This window comes from Amphiura filiformis, chromosome 1 (assembly GCF_039555335.1).
Source record: "Amphiura filiformis chromosome 1, Afil_fr2py, whole genome shotgun sequence".
Taxonomy (NCBI): Eukaryota; Metazoa; Echinodermata; class Ophiuroidea; order Amphilepidida; family Amphiuridae; genus Amphiura; species Amphiura filiformis.
Window position 1 is genome coordinate 42,349,930 of NC_092628.1, and position 6,994 is coordinate 42,356,923.

Sequence of the window (6,994 nt, forward strand, 5' to 3'; positions counted from 1 at the left end):
TAAGATGATCATGCTAACTTGACTATACAATGTACTTTATTCAACTGCTAAGTGGCAAAAATTATTCGGTTCTTGTTACTGCGTGTGTCAATCAAGTCTCAACAGCTCTCAATTTGAAACAAGGGCACAAGGCACAGAATAACAAAATGCTTTTCATGGTAAGATGATCATATACCAACTTGACTATAATGTACTGATTCAACTGCTAAGTGGCAAAAATTATTCGGGTTTTTGTTACTATGTGTGTCAATCAAGTCTCAACGGCTCTCAACTTGAGACAAGGCAGAGAATAACAACATCCTTTTCATGTTAAGATGATCATGCTAACTTGACTATACTTTACTCAACTGCTAAGTGGCAAAAATTATTCGGTTCTTGTTACTGCATGTGTCAATCAAGTCTCAACTAATACGCTCCCATGTATTCACATAAGTACACACCAGTGATGTATTGGGCTATTCCAGTTGAAATCCACACTACCCCTGTGGAAGATTTTGGAAATATCTTCCACAGGGGAGTATGTTTTCAAATGTAATTGGTCAGGGTTAATCAATTTGAAACTCATACTCCCCCTGTATTATGGCTTTACCAATATCATTCACAACTGGCGTAAGTATTTCAAATGGAAGTCATCCAATTGTCTATTCTATTCAAAACTCACACACCCTCTGTGGAAGACTTTAGCTAAATCTACCACAGGGGTAGTGTGGATATTAAATGGAATAGCCCATTATATAAAGTGCACTTAATGGTTCAATATCACTAATTATCTATTTCACAGTTTTCAATGGGAACATGGCTAATTTAGTGTGGAATATTCTCATATTCAGAACCTCCCACACATAAACGCCACCAATATCAGGCGAAACTAGATGATTTATATGCCAAATGATCAAAAACTCAATATAGGTTGACCTGACAGGTTGAAACTTTTCTTGTTTTAAAGCACTGGATCGTAAACACCTTAAAATGACAGTGCGCCCTCGAAGCTGAAAGTTACAATTACATAGGGTGAATATTTATTACTAAAATGTATGTGGATGAATTTTGGTAATATTACAACAAAAATGTCATACGAGGGGCAGTCAGTATGTTTTAAGAGTTGACTCGTGACGTCATTTGTGGATCGTTTTCATGGCATTTATTAATGATTACATAAACACTGTACCTTTGTCTTTCAAACAACATATGTAAAAATTCTATCACACACATGATTACGTAACAGCATTAGCATAAAATCAATGGTCTAGAGTCACCTGGTGAAATTGAGGCGTTTTTGTTAAGGGAAATAAGAGGCTGAAATGAGGTATTGTTGTATTTTCTATATTTTCACGGGAATTAAAGAATGGAGAATGCTGCCTTTTGGAACAGTAATAGAACACAAACTACCAGTTCATTAAACCATGTTTGTTGGGCTGTAAAGGTTTTAGTTTATTTAAAATGCGTGGTCAAATATGTCTTATTTTTTGACAAAAACAAGGCTTTTCTTTCTTTAAAAATCTTGATATTGCCAAAAATAGCAAACGTGGAAATTTAAATTTTTTTTGCCAGTTCTGTTGACTAATCTCCAAACATTTAAACGGGAGTCTCCCTAGAAAATATTTGAATCCGTGATTAAAATATAACTGTTATTGTACCATTGTTACATTTATACAAAAAAGTAGTGGTACAAAGAGAGAGGCCATCGTTTGAATGAGAAATTTATTTTTAAAACTTTTCTGTTCATTTCAGGTTGAGATCATCCATAAAAATTCATATGAATATTTAAATTGCAATTTTCATAGCATTTTGTAATATTTTAGGCCCTATTTACATGGAATTTAGCAATTTTCGTGCATTTTCACCATGTTGTATCGGTCATCCCACCTGCGCATGCGCAGATTTTGTTGTTTCATTTGCACCAGTTATCATCGCATTTGAGTACCAGCTCTCACACGTGACCAGTCATTATATTTTAGTCTGTTTCATTTTGGAGATAATTAATGTCATTTGTAATAACTGCTTTTTCATTTTCGCCATTTTTGCAGAATAATTTTGCTTCCATTCAAGCCCTAAAGTTGTTGAAGTTTCCAGACGTCCCATTTCCACCAAAGTTTAATGGCAAGTCTCATATTTTACCAAATGCAAACGGAGGACCTAGTGTTTATTCCTGCCCAAAACTAGCCATATGCACCTTGTACTTTTGCTGTTTTCGGACATTGTAAACACATGTTTTTTCTGTAATTTAAAAGGCCCGCCTTTTTGCGTGATTTGGCAGTGTCCCTAGTATATTGATTATATGCTAATGCTGTTACGTAATCATGCGTATGATATAATTTTTACATGTGTTGTTTGAAAGACAAAGGTACAGTGTTTATGTAATCATTGAGAAATGCCATGAAAACAATCCACATATGACGTCACGAGTCAACTCTTAAAACATACTGACTGCCCCTGGTATAATGAGAGAACATATACCATTTTGAAGCATCAAATCCCAAAATGTACTTTTTTGGTTATATCACTTGATTTTAAGGCAATCTTTTCAGATGCCACACAAACAAATAGTTCCTCTTTGTATTTTCATGCATCGCCCAGGCCTATTAGTGGTATATAACCTAGTGTGCATGCCATTCTGTATCAAACCACAATGTTTTGAGTTTGCCACTTATATGTTGAACAAAGGTGGGTACAATTTCAAATATACGTCTGTTACAGTTTGATCAGCTCGTAATCGGCATCTTATCATATCATGGATTAATATCAATATGTTTTATTTTGCCGAGGTCACAACTATTTCCGTAGTGATGGATCAAGCGCTATCTACGCTGTACACGTCGATGTTCTGCTGTTTGAAAATCAAGTTTTAGCCATTTCTTAAGGGTTTCACTGCCTAGTAAGCTTTTGCAAAATGTTTTCCTTCTGAAATCATGAGGTTTCAGGTCTTAAAATATGACTGGTAATTTAAAAATTTGATATATAAATTCCATACATTGATATCGCCATTACGGTTCACACGAAAGCGTGATCCAGACGCTATGGTAATGCCCCAGGGTCACCAATATGACATCATGTCTACGATAGCGAATTGTCTTGTGATATCATATCAAGAGTATTAAAAAATTTTATTCAAAGTCCTATACTTTGTCTACTTTCTTTAACACGCAAAATATAGACCAAGCAGATCAACTATATTACTCTTAACATGGTTCTACTTTTTGGTGTAATGATAATAGCCAAATAATTCCCGCCGATTATGAGCTGATCAAAGTATAGGTAACTATTTTATACCAGTGTGAGTAATCTAAATGCTAATAAGTGGTGCAACTAACCTTATGAGAGAGGGCTGAACATTACAACTGTGTCAATGACTAAGTAGTACTGACAATATTTATTGACAACAGGGTACGTACCTCCAGATGAAAGTCAACAGTTTTGGATAAAAGTCTTCAAGCCTGTTTCACATCCCAAATACCTTTTACAATCATTTATTAATCAAAGCAATTTACTGATGTTGCAAGATGTACTGACAGAACCACAAAACCGGGAAAAAACTATTAAAGACTAAAACAGAAAAAATTGTGCTCTTCTTGTGTCCTGGACTTGCATCATCATTAGCAAATCGGCATAGAGTTAAATACTACGATTCAAATCCTTGATGGATAAAAGAATAAAACCATTTTGGTAATACAGTAAAGATTGGCCTAATGGTGCACTTGGGCTCCTTTGCTTTGGAGTAAATATCATGTGAAAATAGAGAGCTTGATACTCTTAAATCCCAACATGTATTAGGATTCTGTACCCTTATTCGCTGGTGGGAATTTTACGGGAGGGCACTTTTAGGTTGTGTCTAAAATTCCACTTATGTCAAGGGAGCCCATATTGTCATTAGGCGAACCTTTACGGTATTTAGTCGGGTATCTACCAGGTTTTAATGTGCATCCCCCCCAGGACTCTACCAAACCAACTTTTTTTAGCTTCCTTTTATGGTCCTATAACACATTCAAGATGTTAACAAAAAATATTTCCCGGCACTCCGGCCATATTCAAGGTTAAAGGTCAACACAGTGGTCAAATTTCAAAGTTGCTCAAATCTTGTTAACAAGCACACCAAATTATTCCTCTCATTGCAAGGATTCAGAAAAAGTATAGTTTGACCTACTTGTGACTTACCGTTCTTGAGTTATAAGCAAAAAGGTCAAATTTTGAGCGGTGGTCAGTTTTTTTGGCCACACAGGGGCCAAAAATTAAAAATGCTCCAATTTCAACACAAATTGTCTCAAATTGCTCGTCATGCAAAAGCAAGTCAAAAAATGAACTGTTTGCACTGTCTAAAATGCTTCGTTATTGACAAAATTGGCCATAAAGGTCATTCCCCCATTACAGCCTACCCAGCAAACACAAAACGTTTTCGACATGATTCGCAAAAGGTTATAAAAGGTTGTCAGAAAACGTTTAAATGTCGGGTTATATAAAGGGTATATTAAGAGTATAAAACGTTTTCATAACCTTAAAAAACATTTTTGATAATCTACTGCTCAGCAAACAAAAATGTTTTACAGAAAACGTTTAAATGTCGGGTTATATAAAGGGTATAAAATCGTTTTAATAACATTCCAAAAACATTCTTGAAAACTTGATACAAAACATTCTAAACAGAATGTTATTTTGGGGAGTTGAAAAAATATTTTATGCGAAAAATGTTTGCCCAAAATATTTGCAATAACGTTTTAAAAACGCTTTCATGACCTTTATATAACCCGACATTTAAATGTTATTAAAACGCGTTTTGAAAAAAACATTTTAAGAACATTTCTGTGTTTGCTGAGTGCAAATATTTTAACATAATGTTATTTAAGTGTTGACAAAATATTTTGCAAAAATAGTTTACAATAACATTTTTGAAAACATTTTTAAAATATTGTTGTAGTGTGTTTTCATACAAAACGTTTTAAAACGTTTTCATGACCTTGATATAACCCGACATTTTAATATTATTAAACCGCTTTTATGTAAACCAAAAGCCAAAATATAACTTATTAAAAACGCTTTTAAAACGTTTCTGTGTTTGCTGGTATTGACCACAACCTATGTTGTAGACGTTTCCTAGGTAACGAAACATCCTACATGGTTACAACTATTCCTTATTTGACTTATTTTAACGTAACAAGCAATTTGAGACCAATTTCGCTCAAATTGGAGCATTTTTTAATTTTTGGCCCTGTGTGGCCAAAAAACTGACCACCGCCCAAAATTCGACCTTTTTGCTTATAACTCAAGAACGGTATGTCGCAGGTAGGTCAAACTATACTTTTTCTGAATCCTTGCAATGAGAGGAATAATTTGGTGTGCTTGTTAACCAGATTTGAGCAACTTTGAAATTTGACCCTGTGTTGACCTTTAACCTTGAATATGGCCTGAGTGCCGGGAAATATTTTTTGTTAACATCTTGAATGTGTTATAGGACCATAAAAGGAAGCTAAAAAAGTTGGTTTGGTAGAGTCCTGGGGGGGATGCACATTAAAACCTGGTAGATACCCGACTAATTAGACTAGTACTGTGATCTTCAAGACTATTATGATTTTGATTTTAGCAAAACCTTATAATATAAAACAAACAAAAAAACAAAACCTATAATCCATATCCCTTCCACAAGTCAGCATTTTATATATGTGACACGATCTGGTCCATGGGGGCCAAAGGAGGCATTTTTGAAAATTGAGTTACTGTAATCATTACATTATATATACAATAGGCTATAATTTACAGAAAACACCAAAGGTCTAGCATACTTGGTTCTGAAGTTCTGAAGTTTTTTGATGTCTATTTTCTTATGTATTTAATTGTTTTTTACTACACACTTTTATACTTAACTCAATTTTCAAAAATGCCCCCTTTGGCCCCCATGGACCAGATCGTGTCACATATTGTTTTTTATTGTATCTCTAAACGTAATGATGATGAGCATAAAGTATACATTTATCAGCGCGGAAATGATGCAAGTAATCTCACTAGCATAACAGATTCCTGCAAAATTAAGTAGTTTTTGAGAAAATCACAAAGTTTGGTTTTACTTTATTGCCTCGAAGCAGGCATACGGAGTATAGTTTAAAAGATGTTATGTATAAAATTGTATTAAGGTTTTTAAGTGCATTATGTATCCATTTCTCTGTATAACACCTTGCGGTGTATGCGTAGGGCATTAAAATGCGGTTTGGTTGTTATCGTTATTGCCATAATCCTTTGAAAAACTTAAACTGCGTCCTCACATCACTTTCATTGGCGCTCAACCATTGGAGCATATGCATTGACAATGCATGCAATGAGGATGTGCGTATTGATGATGACTTAGTTTCTGTTTCTTTGAAAAGGATTCTGGGAATTAACAAAAAGATTATCATTCATGTTGCAGAGTGACAAGCTTAATAATCAAAGACAGAATTAAAAAAAGACTAGTTTGCGTCTGCAAACTCGGGCACAGTTTGTTTATGAGTGTCATGATGATTAAGTTTCTGAATTCAGCAGTAAAACAGTGTGCCTTATGGTTAATATTGCATCTTCAAATATACAAAGTTACAAACCGTCTCAAAAGTTAGGTCTTAGTAGATAGGAAACTTGCTTTCCTAAAGCCACCATGTCACCGATGCCTAGAAAAGTTGCTTTTCAGTCATTTTTCTATTCTCCAATCGGCACCAGATGAATAAACTTCTTTTTACGCCCTACTAACCAATCAAGGGCCATGGGGAGTTTGATTGACATCAGATACAAACTAGTCTTTTCAATTCTGTCTCGGATGATAAATCTATTATTACTATTTGCCAGTCCATTACGTAAGAGATTCTATAAGAATAAAGAATTAAATTTTTACCCTCAATTCTGTGATCTCTTCATTACAGATAAACTGAAATAGTATACAACATTACCTGCTTACATGTGGGATTGTAAATATTCACCATCCTGAATTGTTAAAGTGACACATTTGTGATGTGATCAAGCAAGATCAGTTTGAAAATCG